This window comes from Salmo salar, chromosome 09 (assembly GCF_965601325.2).
Source record: "Salmo salar chromosome 09, fSalSal1, whole genome shotgun sequence".
Taxonomy (NCBI): domain Eukaryota; kingdom Metazoa; phylum Chordata; class Actinopteri; order Salmoniformes; family Salmonidae; genus Salmo; species Salmo salar.
In genome coordinates this window covers 3,217,065-3,242,927 of record NC_138299.1, presented here as the reverse complement: position 1 = coordinate 3,242,927, position 25,863 = coordinate 3,217,065, and the positions used below count along the sequence as shown (strand labels likewise).

General features: G+C 42.2%; 1 pseudogene; it reads left to right on the top strand.

Annotated features, from left to right (window-relative positions):
• Positions 1–5,007: 5,007 nt before the first annotated feature.
• On the top strand, positions 5,008–25,159 carry LOC106610580 (matrilin-1-like; annotated as a pseudogene).
• The last annotated feature ends 704 nt before the right edge of the window (positions 25,160–25,863 follow it).

Sequence of the window (25,863 nt, the reverse complement as noted above, 5' to 3'; positions counted from 1 at the left end):
TTTTTCAATGCCGTATCAACATCTTCATCTGGACAGAAAATGCATTTTTTATCGTAACACAAAGCCACCTTGGACAATGTGACGAGTGGTCCTTCAAAACCCAATCCTTATGCCTCATTGTTTGTTCTTGTTTCCCAATCAACAGTCTGGATCTTCCTCTTCTGCCATGGTGGATTAGCTACTTTTTCTGGTAAATACAGGGACATTTCTCTTTCCCATCAGAAAATGGCAGCTGCAGACCTAAGTGTTGTCACTGGGTTTCTGGTCCGCCCATCTGAAAGACGAAGATGCAGGAGGAGCGGGGAGGGAAGCAGGGGGAAACATGGTTTCCGGTTAGGAGAGGGAGATTGCGGGCGGGTGGATGGATGGGGACTGAGGGGGTTGGGGGAATGAGTCGGGGAGGGGGAGCTTTGTTAGTTTCTATTCCTTGCATATGACAAAACTGTTGATACTGTTCTCTATACACTGCTCAAAAAATAAAGGGAACACTAAAATAACACATCCTAGATCTGAATGAATGAATGAAATAATCTTATTAAATACTTTTTTCTTTACATAGTTGAATGTGCTGACAACAAAATCACACAAAAATAATCAATGGAAATCCAATTTATCAACCCATGGAGGTCTGGATTTGGAGTCACACTCAAAATTAAAGTGGAAAACCACACTACAGGCTGATCCAACTTTGATGCAATGTCCTTAAAACAAGTCAAAATGAGGCTCAGTAGTGTGTGTGGCCTCCACGTGCCTGTATGACCTCCCTACAATGCCTGGGCATGGTCCTGATGAGGTGGCGGATGGTCTCCTGAGGGATCTCCTCCCAGACCTGGACTAAAGCATCCGCCAACTCCTGGACAGTCTGTGGTGCAACATGGCGTTGGTGGATGGAGCGAGACATGATGTCCCAGATGGGCTCAATTGGATTCAGGTCTGGGGAACGTGCGGGCCAGTCCATAGCATCAATGCCTTCCTCTTGCAGGAACTGCTGACACACTCCAGCCACATGAGGTCTAGCATTGTCTTGCATTAGGATGAACCCAGGGCCAACCGCACCAGCATATGGTCTCACAAGGGGTCTGAGGATCTCATCTCGGCACCTAATGGCAGTCAGGCTACCTCTGGCGAGCACATGGAGGGCTGTGCGGCCCCCCAAAGAAATGCCACCCCACACCATGACTGACCCACCGCCAAACCGGTCATGCTGGAGGATGTTGCAGGCAGCAGAACATTCTCCATGGCGTCTCCAGACTCTGTCACGTCTGTCACATGTGCTCAGTGTGAACCTGCTTTCATCTGTGAAGAGCACAGGGCGCCAGTGGCGAATTTGCCAATCTTGGTGTTCTCTGGCAAATGCCAAACGTCATGCACGGTGTTGGGCTGTAAGCACAACCCCCACCTGTGGACGTCGGGCCCTCATACCACCCTCATGGAGTCTGTTTCTGACCGTTTGAGCAGACACATGCATATTTGTGGCCTGCTGGAGGTCATTTTGCAGGGCTCTGGCAGTGCTCCTCCTGCTCCTCCTTGCACAAAGGCAGAGGTAGCGGTCCTGCTGCTGGGTTGTTGCCCTCCTACGGCCTCCTCCACGTCTCCCTGATGTACTGGCCTGTCTCCTGGTAGCGCCTCCATGCTCTGGACACTACGCTGACAGACACAGCAAACCTTCTTGCCACAGCTCGCATTGATGTGCCATCCTGGATGAGCTGCACTACTTAAGCCACTTGTGTGGGTTGTAGACTCCGTCTCATGCTACCACTAGAGTGAAAGCACCGCCAGCATTCAAAAGTGACCAAAACATCAGCCAGGAAGCATAGAGAAGTTGTCTGAGGTCACCACCTGCAGAACCACTCCTTTATTGGGGGTGTCTTGCTAATTGCCTATAATTTCCACCTGTTGTCTATTCCATTTGCACAACAGCATGTGAAATGTATTGTCAATCAGTGTTGCTTCCTAAGTGGACAGTTTGATTTCACAGAAGTGTGATTGACTTGGAGTTACATTGTGTTGTTTAAGTGTTCCCTTTATTTTTTTGAGCAGTATATTTGTATGCATTTTTCTGATTGTTTATTTTTTTCTTCTATCTAGTAGCAGCCCACAGGTACAATAAATATATGTGAGAATATGAAATGCAAATTTGATAAATGAATATATCTGAATTAATATGACTTTGAATTTTATACCTGAACCTGTAACCCCCTTCTGGACAAATTGCAAACCAAGCCTTTTTGCCTGCCACTATCACAAACAAATGCTGCAGGAGGGACCCAGCTTGCACATTTGGTTCCTTGGAAGTTGTGGGAACATACCTTTTTGGTTTCCCATTGGTTCTGGGAACAAAGCCATATTTCCTGTTCTGGGAACATTGGCAGTATTTGCTTGGACTTTTAGTACAGTGTGTAGCGGGCCAACACACACACACACACACACACACACACACACACACACACACACACACACACACACACACACACACACACACACGACAGCAACTTAATTTATGGCGTTTAGAAGGATAATCATCCAAGTTAACTTCAGAGAGTAGGCATTCCCTATGGGAAAAATGCAAATACATGCTGAAACAGGACAATAGGGTCTGCCAAACCTCCTTCCTTGTTCTACCCACTGAAGGGAGAGTCGAGGTACAAAGTGTTTCACTGATACACCTCATCACTGTAGGAACCAGTTGGTCCACATTGTATTGCCTTATGATGCATCTGACAGACACTCCTTCCTTTATGAACACAGATCAGACCTGCATCGGCTCAAATACTGCAATGATTGAGCTTGTCTGTCACAATGGAACCAATTGAATAGTCCCAAATGTGCAAACCGGTTGAGTGAATCCAGAGTGAAAATCACAGAGTACCTGGGGTGGACTGACGGTTTCACCATTGTTGTAGTCTCATTTAAAGTCTTGGGGATTGTCGTCACCCTTCTGGTGGCCATTTTGTTTGCCATGGCCAGAGGCTACTTCTGCTTCCTGGAAATGCTGCCCCTGCTGGACTGCTTTTGCTGTATCAGTTTTTCTTGGGACAGCCAAAGTAGACCACCTGCCAGGTCAGTCTCCCTCTCTTTGGCATGGCCTTCACTCTCTGCATCTCCTGCATCCTGGCCAGCCTTCTCCAGATCTTCGTGGGCTTCACCTTTGACCTGAGGGATCAATTATCAATGACAAGAATGCCATCACAAACATCATCTGAAAACACTACGAACAGAAGAGCATTGCTAATGTGAGTACGTAAATAATCGGTCACCAGTGATAGCGATTGGAAGCATGGAACTTTGCATAAAACAATATGCATTATGGAAAACAACAGGGTTGTCTTAACATGAACCCAAGCATTACATAGGTACTATTTTGGCCAGAATACATATATTATGTCCCCCTAGCTTTGCAATACAGTATATACAGATATTACAATTTATTTCCAATTTATTTAACCAAATTCCAGTGGCTTCTATCGCTTATTTTTGTGCACAAGAGTTTGTTTATAGCTGATTTTCACAAATTTTATACATGGAAGCTTTATAAATAAGACAATTTCTAAATGCTATAAATGTCGGTATCTATTACTATTAACATTAACATTGGATGCTTTTTTGTAACATCAAAGTAATTGAGTTTCTAATAACAACTCTTTTATGAACCTGTATACTGAAACTCCAACAAACTAATAATCTAAACTTAACAAATATTAATGATAAATGCCTCAAACGTAGTTGTGTTAGATGTGTTTGTTTTAGATTTTTTTTTTTCATATAAAAATATACGCATATCAAATTGAGAATAAAACCGATCACACCAATAAGCTTGCATGTGCTTGTATGTGACGCTAGAGGTCGCACTTTGCATGAACAATTAAAACAAAATAACGTCCCTTTTCCCTTCAGAACAACATCACATAGTTTGCCTCCATAGCCACTGTTCGGGTCGCACAAACCAACCCAAAACTTGTGTAATGCTTTCTTCCCACTTCTGGATTGGACGACCTTCTCCCACGCGTTTAGCCTGGTGATGGTTAAATATGCCTCCAGAGAGCAAATGTTTGTATTCATGGTTTAGTATTCTGAATTGCTTCTTGAGACGTAGCTTACCAAAAATAACCAACTGCCACAGGATGACATTGTTAATTGGAGGACTCGTCTGTTGCATGTCGTTGCTTGCTATGGAGGTCCAAGGAACATACCGACTTCATGGAGGATACCATCCTCGGCAGCATCACGCAGACAGCCCTATCGTGCCACCGCAAACATTTCAGCAGAGCATTCAACAGCAACAACCATTTCAGAGTGCTCCACAAGGACAGCAACAAATTGGGAATGTTCAGGAACCAGCTCAGTTGTCTCAGAATCAGAATAAAAAAAAATATTGATTTGGGAGGTTGGTTCATTTTTGTACAATGTAGGCTATTTTGTAATAGTACGCACAGTTATTCTCCTTTAAGTTTTATTGCTCTTCATGACTTTACATTTGAGATAATTTGGCATTGGCGTCAATGTATTATAAAAGTTCTGAAATTTAAGCGGGTATTGGCCAGTCCTCGGGTATTACAGAATAAAGGCAGATACACATTTTTTTACAGTAAATATACTTTCTTATCTTGCCATACAATTGCATACATTTTGAAATTCATTAGCTGTAAAATGTTAACCAAATAGCACACCAAAGGAAGGACTGGTGTCAATGTGTACTCAAAACTTTGGGCTAGGCTACATTAAACGTTATGGCTATTATTTCCATACAATAATGGATTTATGAAGCACTTTTCCAGACCAACCCTGCTAGCAATTGCTGTTATTGCTGTTAGCTTAAGGCTAATAACAGCAGGCTAATGTACTTCACATCAATACCATAGGCATCTCATTGCACTTGAGGCAAACAAAATAACCATTGCTCTACTACTTCTCCCTCTTCCTCCATCATGGTGGCCCAAAGTACATGGCAATAATTACAGGTTTAATGGCTATCACTACTATCACCAGCCACCCGGGAAATGGCCAGTCATGTACCTCCGGCCCACAGCACCACCCCCTCCACTTGAACAGCCGGTCAGCACCCCAAGCGGCACCACCACTCCCATCATCAGTGCTGACACAGGTAAAAGACTTTAGGCAAAAAAGAAAAACCTCCTTTTGATTGAATCCCTCAAGGACTGATTGGTTTCTGGGTATAAATTTGAATCGGAACCCACCCTCTTCTTTTGGTGTTTTTATGTGGGGTTTTTTCTTCCTTTTACAATCTCTTTGTCCTAGGATTGAGCAGGTGCTGTCATATAAGTCACTATTCGGTAGTTTTTTTCCTCCTCTGCAGGTGAATCTTGAGAGAAGTAAACATGAACCTTCTATTTTGTTTACTATATTACATTGAAATTGGTTTGGTGTCCATGTTTACTTTCCTCGGAAATGTTCAGAAACTTCTCTCACTAAGCTTTCATCCACTTTTTCTTCAGACTTTTTAAAACTGTTCTTTTTACTGCTGTTTGTAGTATCATTGCTGTGTGTACTGAAGCAAAAACGGTTGCACGCTTAAAACTAACGCTCCCATGCAATCTATTTGAAATAGTAGTACCTAGTAAACTCACCAGTAAAACATATCAAGCTGACTTACTAAAACCCTCAGCAACTCCAGACCTGAATGTGAAGCCTGAATGTGTTTGATACAGTAGATGTGACAGAGGAACTCTGACTAGCAGTTCTCTGTCAAAGTGTGTAGAGCAAACCATTCCACCCTCGGTGGTAAAAACCAATGTCCCAATTTTCCCTCGCAGGAACCCACTGCAAAAGCCGGCCCCTAGACCTGTTGTTCATTATCGACAGTTCACGTAGTGTGCGACCCACAGAATTTGAGATGGTCAAAATCTTCCTGGCTGACATGATCGACACCCTCGACATTGGCTCGGATGCCACGCGGGTGGCCGTCGTGAACTACGCTAGCACGGTGAAGATCGAGTTCCTTCTTAAGACGCACTTCGACAAGGCAGGCCTGAACGCAGCGCTGGCCCGCATCAAATCTCTAGCTGCTGGTACAATGACTGGCCTGGCTATCAAGACGGCCATGGAGGAGACCTTCTCTGAGGAGTCAGGCTCCCGGCTAGCTAACAAGAACATTGCCATGGTGGCCATCATCGTAACCGATGGACGTCCCCAGGACACGGTGGAGGAGGTGGCCGCGACAGCGAGGGCGGTCGGGCATCGAGATCTACGCAGTGGGGGTGGACAGGGCGGACATGAAGTCCCTGCGTCTCATGGCCAGTCTGCCCCTGGATGAACACGTGTTCTACGTGGAGACCTACGGCGTCATTGAGAAGCTCACGTCTAAGTTCAGGGAAACCCTGTGTGGTAAGAGAGTGAGGCATTTTTTTTATTTAGTTCATCTGTATTTAAGCAGGGAGTCATGCTGAGACCATGGTTTCTTTTGCATGAAAACATCAATAAACAACACTTACACTATACATACAGTACCAGTCCAAAGTTTGGCCACACCTACTCATTCCAGAGTTTTTCTTTATTTTTTATATTTTCTACATTGTAGAATAATAGTGAAGACATCAAAACTATGAAGTAACACATATAGAATCATGTAGTAACCAAAAAAGTGTTAAACAAATCTAAATATATGTATTTTTTTTATGACAGCTTTGCACATTCTTGGCATTCTCTCAACCAGCTTCATGAGGTAGTCACACAGAATGCATTTAAATTAACAGGTGTGCCTTGTTAAAAGTTAATTTGTGGAATTTCTTTATTTCTTAATGTGTTTAAGCCAATCAGTTGTGTTATGACATGGTAGGGGTGGTATACAGAAGATAGCCCTATTTGGTAAAAGACCAAGTCCATATTATGGTAAGAACAGCTCAAATAAGCAAAGAGAAATGACAGTCCATCATTATTTTAAGACATGAAGGTCAGTCAATCCAGAACATTTCAAGAACTTTGACAGTTTCTTCAAGTGCATTCGCAAAAACCATCCTCCTCCATGCTTCACGGTGGGAACCACACATGAATAGATCATCGGTTCACCTACTCTGTGTCTCACAAAGACCCTGCGTTTGGAACCAAAAATCTCAAATTTGGACTCATCAGACCAAAGGACAGATATATTGGCCCAAGCAAGTCTCTTCTTTTTATTGGTGTCCTTTAGTAGTGATTTCTTATCAGCAATTTGACCATGAAAGCCTGATTCACGCAGTCTCCTCTGAACAGTCGATGTTGAGATGTGTCTGTTACTTGAACTCTGTGCAACATTTATTTGTCCTGCAATTTCTGAGGCTGGTAACTCTAATGAACTTATCCTCTGCAGCAGAGGTAACTCTGGGTCTTCCTTTCCTGTGGCAGTCTTCATGAGACGCAGTTTCATCATAGCGCTTGATGGTTTTTGCGACTGTACTAGAAGAAACTTTCAAAGTTTCAAGTTCTTGAAATGTTCCGTATTGACTGACCTTCATGCTTTCAACTCCTCCAACTTTAAGGACTTTTGGAGATCAACAGGCTAAGTCACGTTATGTCCTCCTATAACATGGGTGTACAATCCCTTAAGGGCCAAAGTCCAGCTGATTTGTGTGTCTTCCTTGATCAACTAATGTTATTGATCACCCAGGAAGTACACATATCTGGTTTCTCAGGTCGAAACTAGTTATTGGTTAAAAATCAAGAATGGAAACCAGCAGATGAGAACTGGTGTTGTGCACCTGTACCCAAAAAACATTGATTAATGTGTTAGGTACGCAAATCATAGAATAATAATTATGTCAACATTTATTGTGTAACAGCAATCTTTGATTAGATTCCGTATGATAACCCTCAACTGACCAATTAGAAAGTCATTGGTAATTTACATTAATCTAAAACGGAATATTCCTGTTCACGATGATGATTTTGTCAGACTAAGCCAATCAGCTGTGAGGATGTTTGTTTACAGGTGTGGATGCCTGTGCCTTGGGACACGACTGCAACCACATATGTGTCAAGAACAACAACTCGTACACCTGCAAGTGTCGAGATGGCTATACACTGAATGCGGACAAGACAACATGTACACTTTATCGGGAATGTGGGTATCACTTTATTTGATAGGTACCTACATAAGGACTTTGTAACACATTCATACCCATGAATAACCCTTTCACAAGCAATAATTTAATAAATGCTCATGCCAACAGCCACAGGTAGATTGTTCTGTTATGTCACAGGAATATTGCTTATATTGCAGATTTCAACTTGCGATTGTTGCCATAAGTATATTATGAAATGCTTATGTACTGTATGAGCTATCAATGCATTATGAATTCCTTGTGTAGGTACTATTCAAATAAAGTGTTACCCAAATGTTTTTTTTGTGTAGTGAACGTTTCTACTGTATTAATTGTGTAATAGAGAAAGGAGAGGGCAAAGAATACAAACAAGCCTTGTATTCAGGGGTAAAGGTAAATATTAATGTGAAAGATTTTGTCTTATGTTTACACTTGGCAGCAGGTTCTTTGCAATACCATAATGGATCAGGTTTGAACGGTTGGCGCACCTTCATTCCAGAATTCATGGGCTAGAAAACCTAAACGCTGCTGTTATGGTATGCATGCCCAGTGTTTGAAGTAGATTGAAATATGTGCCGGTGCTCATTTTGGGTGTTGGTACTGTTTTATATTTAGGTGCCGGAACATCGCAATATTTTTAAGCCAATATTCTAAATGAGGTACAGGAACTCATGCAGTAGAACATTTGATGTGCATGGAACTCAGTTTCTGTCTGTTCCTGCCGAAGTCAAGCACTGTACATGCCACTATCCAATGTGGTTATGCCAGCTTTGTAAGCTAAGGTCCCCGCTTCACTTTACGGCTAATACATGCTGAGTTTGTTGTGATGTGTCGGCGTGGCTTCTTTAGCATTCACACCCATGGAGCTGTAGAGTAGCCCGGGCTGCAGGGCCGGAGCTCGACCTGATCTTGGTCATCAACAGCTCCAAGAGCATCCACCCTGACAACTTTAAGCTGGTGAAGCGTTTCGTGGTGCATCTGGTGGACTTGCTCCAAGTCGGCCCTGGCACTGTACAGGTCGGCCTGATCCAGTACTCCAGGCGAGTCCGGACCGAGTTCACCTTAAACCAGCACCGGACTGACAAAGCTTTGAAGGAGGCGGTGAGAGGTGTTCAGCCAAGGGCTCCATGACCGGTCTGGCCCTGCACCACCTGTTGGACAGGAGCTTCACCGAGGGAGAGGGCGCCAGGCCAAAGTCAGCCAACGTGCCCCGGGACAGTCGAAAGATGACATCTCTGAGCACGCCAGGAACCTCAAAGAGCAGGATGAGGCCCCTTTTTCTTACACAGTATGTAACACCATTAAATGTTTTATTTTTACCCCTTTTTCTCCCCAATTTCATGATATTAGTAGTTAGTCTTGTCCCATCGCTGCAACTCCCGTACGGACTCGGGTGAAGGTCGAGAGCCATGTGTCCTCCGAAACATGACCCTGCCAAGCCGCACCACTTCTTGACACAGTGCCCGCTTAACCCGGAAGCCAGCCGCACCAATGTGTCAGAGGAAACACCGTACAACTGGTGACCGTGTCAGCGTGCATGCACCTGGCCCACCACAGGAGTCGCTAGAGCACGATGGCCAAACCCTCCCCTAACTAGGACGATGCTGGGCCAATTGTGCGTCGCCTCATGCGTCTCCCGGTTGTGACACAGCCCGGGATCGAACCCGGATCTGTAGTTATGCCTCAGCATTGCGGTGCCTTAGACCGCTGCGCCACTCAGGAGGTCCTAAGACCATTTTGAATGTAACATTTCAGAAGTTGTAAAACTCTAAAATGACTCCAGATATCTTCCCCTCCAAATGTAAAGCCAGTTGTCCCCCCCAACTCGAGTGTTTTATATGAATGCATGTTTCCTCATTCCATAGCTCTGTAATCCTTAGATGTCCCATCCCATGTATCGTCTACCCAGGTTTGGGTAGGTTACTTTCTAAATGCAATCAAATCAAATCAAATTGTATTAGTCACATGCACCGAATACAACAGTAAAATGCTTACTTACAGTGCCTTGCAAATGGATTAATTCCCCTTGGCGTGTTTCCTATTTTGTTGCATTATAACCTGTAATTTAAATGGATTTTTATTTGGATTTCATGTAATGGACATACACAAAATAGTCCAAATTGGCAAAGTGAAATGAAGAAAATTACTTCTAAATTCTAAAAAATTTAAAACAGTAAAGTGGTGCATGCATATGAAGCCCTTAAATAAGATCTGGTGTAACCAATTACCTTCAGAAGTCACATAATAAAGTCCACCTGTGTGCAATCTAAGTGTCACATGATCTGTCACATGATCTCAGTATATATACACCTGTTTTGAAAGGCCCCAGAGTCTGCAACACCACCCACCAAAACTCACGGACCAGGCAAGGAGGGCATTAATCAGAGAGGCAACGAAGAGACCAAAGATAACCCTGAAGGAGCTCAAAAGCTCCACAGCTGAGATTGGAGTATCTGTCCATAGGACTACTTTAAGCCGTACACTCCACAGAGCTGTGCTTTACGGAAGAGTGCCAGAAAAAGCCATTGCTTGAAGAAACAAATAAGCAAACACATTTGGGGAGTCTCCCACATGCTTTTTGGTTAAAACCAAACATATGGAAGAAGGTACTCTGGTCAGATGAGACAAAAATGTAGCTTTTTGGCCATCAAGAAAAACGCTGTCTGGCGCAAACCCAACACCTCTCAACACCATCCCCACAGTGAAGCATGGTGGTGGCAGCATTATGCTTGAGGATGTTTTTTCTTTGGCAGGGACTGGGAAACTGGTCAGAAGGAATGATGGATGACGCTAAATACAGGGAAATTCTTGAGAGAAACCTGTTTCAGTTTTCCAGAGATTTGAGACTGGGACGGAGGTTCACCTTCCAGCAGGACAATGACCCTAAACATACTGCTAAAGCAACTCTTGAGTTGTTTGAGAGGAAACATTTAAATGTCTTGGAATGGCCTAGTCAAAGCCCAGACCTCAATTCAATTGAGAATCTGTGGTATGACTTAAAGATTGATGTGCACCATCGGAACCCATACAACTTGAAGGAGCTGGAGCAGTTTTGCCTTGAAGAATGGAAAAAAATCCAAATGACTAGATGTGCCAAGCTTATAGAGACATACCCCAAGAGACTTGCAGCTGTAATTGCTGCACAAGGTGGCTCTACAAAGTATTGACTTTGTTGTTTTGAATAGTTATGCACGCTCACGTATTTGTCTATTTGTCTTATTTGTCTTGTTTGTTTCACAATAAAAAATATTTTGCATCTTCAAAGTGGTAGGCATGTTGTGTAAATCAAATGATACAACCCCCCCCCCCCCCCGCCAAAAAAATCAATTTTAATTCCAGGTTGTAAAGCAAGAAAATAGGAAAAAAGCCAAGGGGGTGAATACTTTCGCAAGCCACTGTACGAGCCCTAACCAACAATACAGTTTAAAAAATATGGATAAGAAAAATAAATAAAAGTAACAAGTACTTAAAGAGCAGCAGTAAAATAACAATAGCGATATTATATACAGTGGGGTAGCGATACAGAGTCAATGTGCGGGGGCACTGGATAGTTGAGGTAATATGTAGGTGGAGTTATTAAAGTGACTATGCATAGATAACAACAGAGAGTAGCAGCGGTGTAAAAGAGGGGGGGGGGGGGGGCAGTGCAAATAGTCTGGGTAGCCATTTGATTAGATGTTCAGGAGTCTTATGGCTTGGAGGTAGAAGCTGTTTAGATTCCTCTTGGACCTAGACTTGGCGCTCCGGTACCGGTTGCCTTGTGGTAGTAGAGAGAACAGTCTATGACTAGGGTGGCTGGAGTCTTTGACAATTTTTAGGGCCTTCCTCTGACACCGCCTGGTATAGAGGTCTTAGATGGCAGGAAGCTTGGCCCCAGTGATGTACTGGGCCATTGGCACTACCCTCTGTAGTGCCTTGCGGTCGGAGGCCGAGCAGTTGCCATACCAGGCAGTCTTGCAACCAGTCAGAATGCTCTCGATGGTGCAGCTGTAGAACCTTTTGAGGATCTGAGGACCCATTCCAAATCTTTTCAGTCTCCTGAGGGGGAATAGGTTTTGTCGTGCCCTCTTCACGACTGTCTTGTTGTGCTTGGACCATGTTAGTTTGTTGGTGATGTGGATGCCAAGGAACTTGAAGCTCTCAACCTGCTCTACTGCAGCCCCGTTGATGAGAATGTGAAAGTGCTCGGTTCTCTTTTTCCTGTAGTCCAGAATCCGTTACAGTTAGTAGTTACCTGGCCAAAATTGTAATCAGTAATGTAACTTTTGGATTACCCAAACTCAGTAACGTAATCTGATTACATTCAGTTACTTTTAGATTACTTTCCCCTTAAAGAGGCATTTGAAGAATAAAAAAATGCATGTTACCAATTGAACAACATATATTGCAGGATAAATCAATGTTAAAGTTTACATAGCTGGCCATACACTATCGGTCAAAAGTTTTAGATCACTTACTCATTCAAGGGTTTTTCTTTATTTTTTACTATTTTCTACATTGTAGAATAATAGTGAAGACATCAAAACTATGAAATAGCACATATGGAGTCCTGCAGTAAACAAAAAAGTGTTAACCAAATCAAAATATATTTTATACTTGAGATTCTTCAAAAAGCCACCCTTTGCCTTGATGACAGCTTTGCACACTCCTGGCATTCTCTCAATCAGCTTCATGAGGTAGTCACCTGGAATGCAATTCAATTAACAGGTGTGCCTTCTTAAAAGGTTTGTGGAATTTATTTCCTTCGTGCGTTTGAGCCAATCAGTTGTGTTGTGACAAGGTATGGGGGTATACAGAAGACAGCCCTATTTGGTAACAGACCAAGTCCATATTATGGCAGCTCAAATAAGAACAGCTCAAATAAGCAAAGAGAAACGACAGTCCATCATTACATGAAGGTCAGCCAATATGGAAAATGTCAAGAACTTTGAACGTTTCTTCAAGTGCAGTTGCAAAAACCATCAAGTGCTATGATGAAACTGCCTCTCACGAGGACCGCCACAGGAATGGAAGACCCAGAGTAATCTCTGCTGCAGAGGATGAGATCATTCGAGTTACCATCCTCAGAAATTGCAGCCCAAATAAATGCTTCACAGAGTTAACACAGAGACTGTGTGAATCAGGACTTCATGGTCGAATTGCTGTAAAGAAAACACTACTAAAGGACAACAATAATAAGAATAGACATGCTTTGGCCAAGAAACATGAGCAATGGATATTTGACTGGTGGAAATTTGTCCTTTGGTCTGGAATCCAAATTTGAGATTTTTAGTTCCAACCGCCGTGTCTTTGTGAGATGCGGTGTTCATGAATGGCTGATCTCCGCATGTGTATTTCCCACCGTAAAGCATGGAGGAGGAGGTGTTATGGTGTGGGGGTGCTTTGCCGATGACCCTGTCTGTGATTTATTTAGAATTAAAGGCACACTTAACAAGCATGCTACCACAGCTTTCTGCAGTGATACTCCATCCCATCTGGTTTGCGCTTAGTGGGACTATCATTTGTTTTTCAACAGGACAATGACCCAACACACCTTCAGACTGTGTAAGGGCTATTTTACCAAGAAGGAGAGTGATGGAGTGCTGCATCAGATGACCTGGCCTCCACAATCCCCCGACCTCAACCAATTTGTGATGGTTGGGATGAGTCGGACCACAGAGTGAAGGAAAAGCAGCCAACAAGTGCTCAGTATATGTAGGAGCTCCTTTAAGACTGTTGAAAAAGCATTCCAGGTGAATCTGGTTGAGAAAATTCCAAGAATGTGCAAAGCTGTCATCAAGACAAAGGGTGGCTACTTTGAAGAATCTCAAATATAAAATATATTTCGATTTGTTTAACACTTTTTTGGTTACTACATGATTCCATATGTGTTGTTTCATAGTTTTGATGTCTTCACTATTATTCTACAATGTAGAAAATTGTAAAAATAAAGAAAAACCCTTAGGTGTTCTAAAACTTTTGAGTGTATGTGGATGTAAAAATGTTTTACTTCATGGGTTGGTTATGTATGCTTCTTCTAACCCATCGCTTTCTACTGCATGTAATAATACAATTAAATATGTTCACATTAAAAACCAAAGTCTATCAGAATTGCAGTCATTCCAATAAATGTTATATCCCTTGATCTTCAAGAATAGGACTTGGAAATATGGAAATATAGATTAACCAAATAGTTTTACCTGAGCATGACCTCAAAACTAAGGACTTATTAGACAGCCCTACTCTGTTGTTTATCATTTTGTTGTCATGGACGACTGATTGGGCTCATTGATTTGAGTTGAAAAATAAATGCTGCGCTCATGGAATGGCATGCTTTGAGCACTACTGAAAAGTGCTTTTACATGTGAAAAATTAATGCCATGTGCTGTATTTGCTGTAGGCCTATTGTTTACTTTTTTGTTGGTGTTCTTTGATATCTTGATAATATACAGCTGTTTAAAAAGGGCAAATCCACAGATGGAAACAATAACAAAACTGTCGCTCCGCCTATGTTTTGGTAAAAAGCTGAGGGATGGGCCTGGAGAAATGTAACCACTCTCAGATTAATAGACAGAGCTATGGATGCAAGGACTGACCATCCATGATATGACAATTATTGTTTTAACCATGTTATGAAGCTATACAGTGTTTGTTTACATTTACAATGTTTACAAATATTGGAGAAAAACTAACTTATATTTTGGGCTGAAGTTGAACAAAGCTCATGAGGCATTTATACATTTTATTCTTCCATATATATATATATATATATATATATCCATTGATTTTTCTATATATATATATCCATTGATTCTTCAAGATGGATACACGTATGTATATCCATTGATTCTTGAAGAATATAACTTATAAATGCCTTATGAGCTTTGTTCAACTGTCACACTCCATGAGAACCATATATATAATTTGTAAGTCGCTCTGGATAAGAGCGTCTGCTTAATTACGTAAATGTAAATATATATATATATATATATATATATACACACATCCAAAAATGGATGTAGCTGTGACGGGATTGTGTAGAGGTGAGTCAAGCGCAGGAGAGCAGAGATGTCCGAGATGCGTATTTAATAGGCAAGTCCCACAAACATACAGGTCGGGTACAATACCAAAACAAACGCTCTTGATAACAGAGAAAACCAGTTACTCACGGAAGGAGGGAAACAAAAAACAACGCTCCTAAACTTATACACACGATGTATAATACGTGAGAACCAATAAGGCACAACCTTAGCGAACAACATCACATGAACAATCCCACACAAACCTAGGCAGGCCAACATGGGTAATTATACAAACAGAAATGAAGGCAAATGAAAACAGGTGTGAAAGAACCACAGACAAAACAAACGGAAAAGGGATCGGTGATGACTGGTAGGCCGGCGACGCCGACCGCCGAGCGCCTCCCGAACAGGGAGAGGAAACACCTTCGGTGGAAGTCGTGACAGTAGCAACTACAGATGGCCAATTTAAGTCTATCAAAAGTGTGCAAGTTTGAGCATGTGTCCGTAGGCCTATGGATTTTTTTTTTTATCAGCATGAATTAGATTGAGCAATAAAAGCACCACTTTTTTTCCACAGGCTTGGATACACACTACGCATTTTTCACTGGCTGTCCACTGGTTTCAAAATCAATGATTGATAGGCAGCTTAAACTTCTTGAATTCAACCATTATTGGGTTCAAATACAAATTTAGATTTGTGAACAGCCATCCACAACAATCACAATCCGTAAGGCGCAAATAGCTAAATGAGAGAGCAGCAGTGTGAATCACATTGATGCACTATGTAGATATCAATAATAAGTGATATCTGTATCACCGTAGACTACATCACTACTGTCATCCTTACCTCCAAGCGTTTATTCAAGTTGGGTAATCTGTGGATGTCGACAGCAGTCGCACCATTGGAAGACATAGCTTGGATTGTAGCCTACAAAAGCCTATTCCTGCTCTTTTCCTGCGATCCATCAAACACATTTGGTGAGTCATCATAATGGTCTCTGACTTGTGGTCAGAGTCGCTCAGGTGTAACAAACTTAAACTTGCGCCTGTTTTCAATGCTGATTTGAATGTAAATTGAGAAAACAGAAGTGTCTGATGTTTTTTAGCAAACATCCTTTCAGAATTTAAAAGTAACCCTTGAAGTAATCTAGTATCTGTAGTCTGATTACAATATTTTTTGCTGGTAACGTAATGGATTACAGTTTTTAATCCATTACTCCCCAACCCTGCATCTACCCTACCTCAGTTTTGGGTTTGTCTAAGTGACCCTTGTCCTGTCCTGTCTTCCTATCTTTCCCCAGATGTGGAGATATATACAGTCGGTGTGGTTAAAACAGAGGAGAGAGAGCTCCAGGAGATAGCCTCTGTGCCCCATAGCCAGCATTACTTTAACTTGGCCACCTTTAGCACCATCGACTCCATAGCTCACACCTTAAAGAGCAAGTTGTGCCAAAGTAAGGAAGAAGGAAATGGATGAGCATAGGGAGGTAAAGCATGAGCTAGCTGCTAGCGGAACAGGATTTAGACACAGGAAAAGGACACGAAGGAGCTCGGCCATCTGACTTGTTTTTGGCCTCATGCGTTTGTTGGACCGATGCCTGGGTATCTCAAATTGCATGCCGTCACCTATGGTTTGCTTCAAATCTTCGGGAGACTTTGAAAATCTAAGTATATGAACTATTAGATGATGGGTGTAACAAGTGCGCTGAGAGTCGGTAAGCAAGTTCAGGGAGTGAGTGTTTTAATAAATAAAAGAAACAATGAACACAAAACACAAACAAGCACCGACAAGAAAACCGAGTAAATAAAACCTGAGGAAAGAACCAAGGGGAGTGACAGATATAGGGAAGATAATCAAGGAGGTGATGGAGTCCAGGTGTGTCATGAGGCACAGGTGCGCGAGACGATGGTGACAGGTGTGCAGGATAAATCAGCAGCCTGATGACCTAGAGGCCGTAGAGGGAGTATACGTGACAATGGGTTTGTGTTATGATGAACAAGTGCTTGAATGAATGGCTGGCCCACCGCCTTGTATAAGCCTTAAAGTGATTGTTAACCTTTTGCAAAACCCAATTGATTTACCACTGACTTCCCCTCAATGATTGAAAAAGCTTCACCTGATCATTGACCAAGTACTTGACACCACTTGACTGTATGCAATGTCTGTATTTGTAGTATTGACTTTACATTAAGTCAACTAGTTTTCACACTTTTCATTAAGTTGCTCCAAAACCACGTAGTAACAGGAAATTATAATATTTGGTAGCAATTTGTAACTCCACAATTTGTTTCCTTGTAACCAATATGGAAAAGGGTTTTAATAGATTCCTAGGTGTGGATGAAGTGTCACGTTATTACACTTTACTGTGTAATACTGAGTAGCCTATCAACTTGTTAGCTATAACTTGTTTAATGGGAATTAGAGTTACTTAATGTACATTTCTATATAGAAATGTACAATTTATTCATGATTCAATTCTGCCACTGATGTCTCTTTCAGAGGATGCGAACGAGATGAGTGGGAATAAGCTGAGTGAAAACGCGTGCATGTGTGATGCTCAGATTGCCTTCCAGATGAAGATGCAGTTCACCATACAGGAGCTGACCAGCAAACATATCCTTTTACCTCACCATTGTTTTATAATGGGTGGTATTTATTTATTTAGCAATTTCACAAGACCTCAAAGCCACTACAGCCAGCTGCAATGTTGTACATACAGTATGCCTGCCAGTGGTGTATCACAGTTCTGAGTGGATTTATTTTTCTTCCATGGGAAAGAGAGAAAAAAAATCAGTTTTATAGCTAATCTCATGCTATTTTACACATTTTCCATGAGGCTGAGAGAAAATGTTGCTGTTTTCAAGCTCAGGGATTCTTGAAAGACAGGACAATCTCAATATTTGTCTCAATATTAACAACAATTGAAATATATAAACATCCGTTCAAAAGTTTGCAGTCACTTAGAAATGTCCTTGTTTTCCATAAAAACATATATAAAATGAGTTGCAAAATGAATAGTCAAGACGTTGACAAGGTTTTAAACAATAATTTTGTATTGAAATAATAATTGTGTCCTTCAAACGTTGCTTTCATCAAAGAATCCTCCATTTGTAGCATTGCAGACCTTTGGCATTCTAGTTGTCAATTTGTTGAGGTAATCTGAAGAGATTTCACCCCATGCTTCACTTCTGTATGTACCATACGGTCAAGCTGCTCCCACAACAGCTCAATAGAGTTGAGATCCGGTGACTGCTGGCCACACCATTATAGACAGAATACCAGCTGACTGCTTCTTCCCTAAATAGTTCTTGCATAGTTTGGAGCTGTGCTTTGGGTCATTGTCCTGTTGTAGGAGGAAATTGGCTCCAATTAAGCGCCGTCCTTCCTTCTTCAAGATCTCTTTTACCCTGTACAAATCTTTAAATTTACCACCACCAAAGCACCCCCAGACCATCACATTGCCTCCACCATGCTTGAAAGATGGCGTCAAGCACTCCTCCAGCATCTTTTCATTTTTCTGCGTCTCCCGAATGTTCTTCTTTGTGATCCGAACACCTCAAACTTAGATTTGCCTGTCCATAACACTTGTTTCCAATCTTCCTCTGTCCAGTGTCTGTGTTCTTTTGCCCATCTTAATCTTTTATTTTTTATTGGCCAGTCTGAGATATAGCTTTTTCTTTGCAACTCTGCCTAGAAGGCCAGCATCCCGGAGTCGCCTCCGGGATGCCAAGAAACCGAAGATCTCATACAACGCTGTGTACTACTCCCTTCACAGAACAGAGCAAACTCGCTCTAACCAGAATAGAAGGAGGAGTGGGAGACCCCAGTGCACAACTGAGCAAGAGGACAAGTACATTAGAGTGTCTAGTTTGAGAAACAGACGCCTCACAGGTCCTCAACTGGCAGCTTCATTAAATAGTACCTGCAAAACACCAGTCTCAACATCAACAGTGAAGAGGCGACTCCGGGATGCTGGCCTTCTAGGTAGAGTTGCAAAGAAAAAGCCTGGCCTCAGTCTGGCCAATAAAAATGTAATATTTAGATGGGCAAAAGAACACAGACACTGGACAGAGGAACTCTGCCTAGAAGGCCAGCATCTCGGAGTCGCCTCTTCACTGTTGACGTTGAGACTCAAAACAGACATTTGTAAAAAATGAAAAATGATTAACTGGAAAATCCCCTATAAAAACAACCACTCTATCAGATCTTTCAGGACTCTGACAGACTTGACGTTAGACAAAAATCTGACCGAGTAGCAATTTCGTTTTTCCTCAGTTACTTTATGACTCTAAAACATAATTAAAAATGACATATTTGAAACAAAATTAATATTCTATTTTAATCTATCAGGCAGATGTAGTTGACCATTTATGGTTGTGACTGTGGTGATTCCAATATTGTTTGTTTAAATCTATCAAAAGTGGAGAATTTATTATGTGTTTATTATGATATTATGAGTTGTCTTGTTCCACTACATGTAATGAGGACACGAATAAAGGGTCCTTATGGTATAACTGACCCTGCTCATTCCTGATTCATTTTAGACAAATCTGACACAGTAAACCAAATCTCCAGACGCAATGTTTTGAGAGAAATATTCTTTAATGCAAGGAACAACATACGATCATTTTCAGTTAATATTCATAAAATTTCAGCTCAAATAATGCAAAATAAATACTATAAAAAATAAAGTTTCCCTGCCGGACAAGGATTTTCCCGACTTTCAAGAATCCCTGAGCTATTTTCCTGCTATTCCACATATTTTGCCATGAGGCTGAGCGATAATGCTATCTGGGGGGCACAACCTCTGGGGGGACCCCAACCTCCCCATAAGGAGGCCTCTAAAATTCATAGGGCCCTTACGGGGGCTACAGGGTGTGTGCTACACCAGTAATGCTTTCCCTTTCCTCTTTCCGATTCCCGAGACAATAAAGAACTATGACAGTTTAAGATTGCTCATATGTATATAGTGTATATGTATTGAAGAAGACAAATGTTTCCTTGACTGTTGTCCACTAGATGATCTATCGAGGAAAGTGACCCAGTTTGGACGAATGCGTTGATTCTAAAGAGGATGCTGCAAAGAGACCATTCAGAGCTCACCCAGTTAACCTCAATCTAAAATGGCTGTATAGTTTTCCTGTTTTAGCAACCTTCATTATTAACAACAGTCCATTTTGGAGTTATGTACTGTATAACCTCCTTCAATCTATGTGTTTTACATATAAGACATTTTGTTTACCATTGAATGACTTGGCCACTAATGTTCCATTTGCTCACGACAGATAACCCCCATTTCAAAGTAGATTTTTTTGCACAATAATTTGCTCCCCATGGTAGCACCTTTCCAGTTAAGAATATTACATATGTATTTTATCTTCCACTTATAATGAAAGTGTAGAGGAAGCAATAGTCTATATCACTGACAATTGATTTGTTTCCTTATTGTGGCATGTGCAAGATAAATGAAAGACATGACACATTAAATGTAATTTATGTTAATGAATAATTATTGAGTATTCCTTAACTTGTATTTAAATAAGAAAATGAGCTTGTCATATTCATGTGGCTTAAGGTTTGTGTTGATGAGGTAAAAGGAAGTGTGCATTTTTGTGTAGTTTGTGTGTGTATATCAAAAAACAGTGCCTTCGCAAAGTATTCAGACCCCTTGACTTTTCCACATTTTGTTACATTACAGCCTTATTCTGAAATGGATTAAATTAAAACAAATCCTCAGCAATCTACCGCATACCCCAATACCCCACAATGACGAAGTAAAAACAGATTTTTAGAAATTTTTGCAAATGTATTAAAAATAAAAAAGAGAAATAGCTTATTTACATAAGTATTCAGACCCTTTGCTATGATACTCGAAATTGAGCTCAGGTGCATCCTGTTTCTACAACTTGATTGGAGTCCACTTGTGGTAAATTCAATTGATTGGACATGATTTGGAAAGGCACACACCTGTGTATATAAGGTCCCACATTTGACAATGCATGTCAGAGCAAAAACCAAGTCATGAAGTCGAAGGAATTGTCCTTAGAGCTCCGAGACAGGATTGTGTTGAGGCACAGATCTGTGGAAGGGTACCAAAAAATGTCTGCAGCATTGAAGGTCCCCAAGAACACAGTGGCCTCCATCATTTTTAAATGGAAGAAGTTTGGAACCATCAAGACTCTTTCTAGACCTGGCCGCCTGGCCAAACTGAGCAATCGGGGATCAGGTAGGTGACCAAGAACCCGATGGTCACTCTGACAGAGCTCCAGAGTTCCTCTGTGAAGATGGGAGAACATTCCAGAAGGACAACCATCTCTGCAGCACACCACCAATCAGGCCTTTATGGTAGAGTGGCCAGATGGAAGCCACTCATCAGTAAAAGGCATATGACAGCCCGCTTGGAGTTTGCCAAAAGGCACGTAAAGACTCTCACACCATGAGAAACAAGATTCTCTGGTCTGATAAAACCAAGATTGAACACTTTGGCCTGAATGCCAAGCATCACGTCTGGAGGAAACCTGGAACCATCGCTATTGTGAAGCATGGTGGTGTCAGCATCATGCTGTGGGGATGTTTTCAGCGGCAGGGACTGGGAGACTAGTCAGGATCGAGGCAAAGATGAATGGTGCAAAGTACAGAGAGATCCTTGATGAAAACCTGCTCCAGAGTGCTCAGGACCTCAGACTGGGGTGGAGGTTCAACTTCCAACAGGACAACAACCCTAAGCAACCAGCCAAGAGAACGCAAAAGTCGCTTAGGGACAAGTCTCTGAATGTCCTTGAGTGGCCCAGCCAGAGCCTGGACTTGAACCCGATCGAACATCTCTGGAGAGACCTGAAAATAGCTGAGCAGCAACGTTTTACAGGTGAAACGTCCATGCTGCATGCATGACAACCATTTGATCTAATTCAGTTTCATGGGAATATGCATTTCGATCTTCTTGAATGATGTAAGTAAGGGTGGTTCACTGGCCGAAATTAATCGAATTTTAGAGCAGATGGAGTTAAACACAAATCAAATTTTATTTGTCACAAGCGCCGAATACAACAGTCAAGTGCTTACAGGCCCTAAACCAACAATGCAGTTTTAAGAAAAATACAAAAAAAATAAGAAATAAAAGTAACAAATAATTAAAGAGCAGCAGTAAAATAACAATAGCGAGGCTACATACAGGGGGTACCAGTACAGAGTCAATGTGCGGAGGCACCGGTTAGTCAAGGTAATTGAGGTAATATGTACAGTGAGGGGAAAAAAGTATTTGATCCCCTGCTGATTTTGTACGTTTGCCCACTGACAAAGAAATGATCAGTCTATAATTTTAATGGTAGGTTTATTTGAACAGTGAGAGACAGAATAACAACAAAAAAATCCAGAAAAACGCATGTCAAAAATGTTATAAAATGATTTGCATTTTGAGGGAAATAAGTATTTGACCCCTCTGCAAAACATGACTTAGTACTTGGTGGCAAAACCCTTGTTGGCAATCACAGAGGTCAGACGTTTCTTGTAGTTGGCCACCAGGTTTGCACACATCTCAAGAGGGATTTTGTCCCACTCCTCTTTGCAGATCTTCTCCAAGTCATTAAGGTATCGAGGCTGACGCTTGGCAACTCGAACGTTCAGCTCCCGCCACAGATTTTCTATGGGATTAAGGTCTGGAGACTGGCTAGGCCACTCCAGGACCTTAATGTGCTTCTTCTTGAGCCACTCCTTTGTTGCCTTGGCCGTGTGTTTGGGTCATTGTCATGCTGGAATACCCATCCACGACCCATTTTCAATGCCCTGGCTGAGGGAAGGAGGTTCTCACCCAAGATTTGACGGTACATGGCCTCGTCCATCGTCCCTTTGATGCGGTGAAGTTGTCCTGTTCCCTTAGCAGAAAAACACCCCCAAAGCATAATGTTTCCATCTCCATGTTTGGCGGTGGGGATGGTGTTCTTGGGGTCATAGGCAGCATTCCTCCTCCTCCAAATACGGCGAGTTGAGCTGATGCCAAAGAGCTCCATTTTGGTCTCATCTGACCACAACACTTTCACCCAGTTGTCCTCTGAATCTTTCAGATGTTCACTGGCAAACTTCAGACGGGCATGTATATGTGCTTTCTTGAGCAGGGGGACCTTGCGGGCGCTGCAGGATTTCAGTCCTTCATGGCGTAGTGTGTTACCATTGTTTTCTTGGTGACTATGGTCCCAGCTGCCTTGAGATCATTGACAAGATCCTCCCGTGTAGTTCTGGGCTGATTCCTCACCGTTCTCATGATCATTGCAACTCCACGAGGTGAGATCTTGCATGGCGCCCCAGGCCGAGACAGTTCTTTTGTGTTTCTTCCATTTGCGAATAATCGCACCAACTCTTGTCACCTTCTCACCAAGCTGCTTGGCGATGGTTTTGTAGCCCATTCCAGCCTTGTGTAGGTCTACAATCTTGTCCCTGACATCCTTGGAGAACTCTTTGGTCTTGGCCATGGTGGAGAGTTTGGAATCTGATTGTGGACAGGTGTCTTTTATACAGGTAACAAGCTGAGATTAGGACCACTCCATTTAAGAGTGTGCTCCTAATCTCAGCTCGTTACCTGTATAAAAGATACCTGGGAGCCAGAAATCTTTCTGATTGAGAGGGGGTCAAATACTTTTTTCCCTCATTAAAATGCAAATCAATTTATAACATTTTTGACATGCGTTTTTCTGGATTTTTTTGGTTGTTATTCTGTCTCTCACTGTTCAAATAAACCTACCATTAAAATTATAGACTGATCATTTCTTTGTCAGTGGGCAACTGTACAAAATCAGCAGGGGATCAAATACTTTTTTCCCTCACTGTACATGTAGGTAAAGTTTTTAAAGTGACTATGTATAGATAATAAGAGAGAATATCAGCAGCGTAAAGGAGGGGAGGGGGGGCAATACAAATAGTCTGGGTAGCCATTTGATTAGATGTTCAGGAGTCTTATGGCTTGGGGGTAGAAGCTGTTTAGAAGCCTCTTGGACCTAGACTTGGCGTTCCGGTACCCCTTGCCTTGCGGTAGCAGAGAGAAAAGTCTATGACTAGGGTGGCTGGAAACTTTGACCATTTTTAAGGCCTTCCTCTGACACCACCTGGTACAGAGGTCCTGGATGGCAGGAAGCTTGGCCCCAGTGATGTACTGGGCCGTGTGCACTACCCTCTGTAGTGCCATGCTCTCGATGTTGCAGCTGTAGAACCTTTTGAGGATCTGAGGACCCATGCCAAATCTTTTCAGTCTCCTGAGGGGGAATAGGTTATGTCATGCCTTCTTCACAACTGTCTTTCCGTCCTTCCCTGTGGCTCAGTTGGTAGAGCATGGTGTTTGCAACGCCAGGGTTGTGGGTTCGATTCCAACGAGGGGCCAGTAGAAAAAAAAAAAAAGAGAGCAAGATCCTCCTTTTTTGGATGGCCAATGGGGAAATATATATCTACGCCAATCAGGGAAACTTCATTGTAAGTCTGGTAGCCTTTAAAAAATGTAAAAGATAGCAACACCCCCAAAATAATGATCAATAGCCTTTTTTTGTACAGTTAGTAAATGTGCAAGATCCAATTGTTTTAGAGTGTTTAATACATTCCCACTTCTGAATAGTGGATACCTCTTAGCTATAGGAGACTTAGAGAAAGTCAGTTATCTTGCAGATAAAGATGATGGTCAACTGTCTGTGTAACGTGATTGGAGCCATCAGTATAGCAGGGATCCACTGGTATGCAAGGTCAGAGGGCTACGTGGAGCCAGACTGCCCTTGCTTGGCCATCTCCTTCAATAACGGACGGTGTTAGGTCATGCACCATGACAAGGATGAAAGTGAGTGAATGGGCAAGGGGGGGAATGGGGTGGGAAGGCTTGTTGAGATGGCATAATCCTTGATCAATCATAATCCTTTCAAATGTCTGCTGTAATCACTTTTTGCCAAGTTATGCCAGAGGTCTAAACTGTATGAGCAATATTTTCATGTTTTCAAGTTTGGAGTAATATAGTCATAATGACAATGATGACGATAATCTTTATGAAGGTCGTTGCTCCACGGCCAATATCCCTTCCTTGCAACCCTTTCTCCTGTCCCTCTCCAGGCCCAGTGTTCATAGACATGCTGATGAACATGGCCAGTATGCAATAGAACCAGTATGGCAGCGTGCTTGCAGTGGGAGTACCTGAGGGTCATGGGTAAGGAAGTCAACGTGGTGCAGTTCTACACCCCATTCGGAGAGGAGAGAGATCCCGGCGATTCTAAGGTCAAGACTTAAGAATCTCACAGCATGGCTTTCAGATGTTCCTTGTTGATGTGGAAGGTTCCAGACAACCACGTTTCTGAGCTGAATGAAGGAAGTATAAATAAAAGTTGTATAATAAATTGTATTCATTAAAAGGTGTGGTAGATTTGGCATTGATGTCAAAAGGATTTTATGTGAACTTCAGTAGCCAGAATCATTGGTCAGTTTATTAGGTACACCAACCCCCACGTGGCCGTGGCTTGCTATTTAAAGTAGGCAGACAGGTATTGAGGCATTACCGTTTGATTGAATGTTAGAATGGGCAAAACTAGTGACCTAAGCGACTTTGAGCGAGGTATGATCATTGGTGCCAGTCGCGCCAGTTCCAGTATCTCAGAAACGGCCGGCCTCCTGGGCTTTTCACGCATGATAGTTTCTAGGGTTTACCCAGAATGGTGCGACAAACAAAAAACATCCAGTCAGCGGCAGTCCTGTAGGCGAAAACAGTTAGTTGACGAGAGGTTGAAGGAGAATGGCAAGAATCGTGCAAGCTAACAGGCGGGCCACAAACAGGCAATTAACAAAGGAGTACAACAGTGGTGTACAGAAC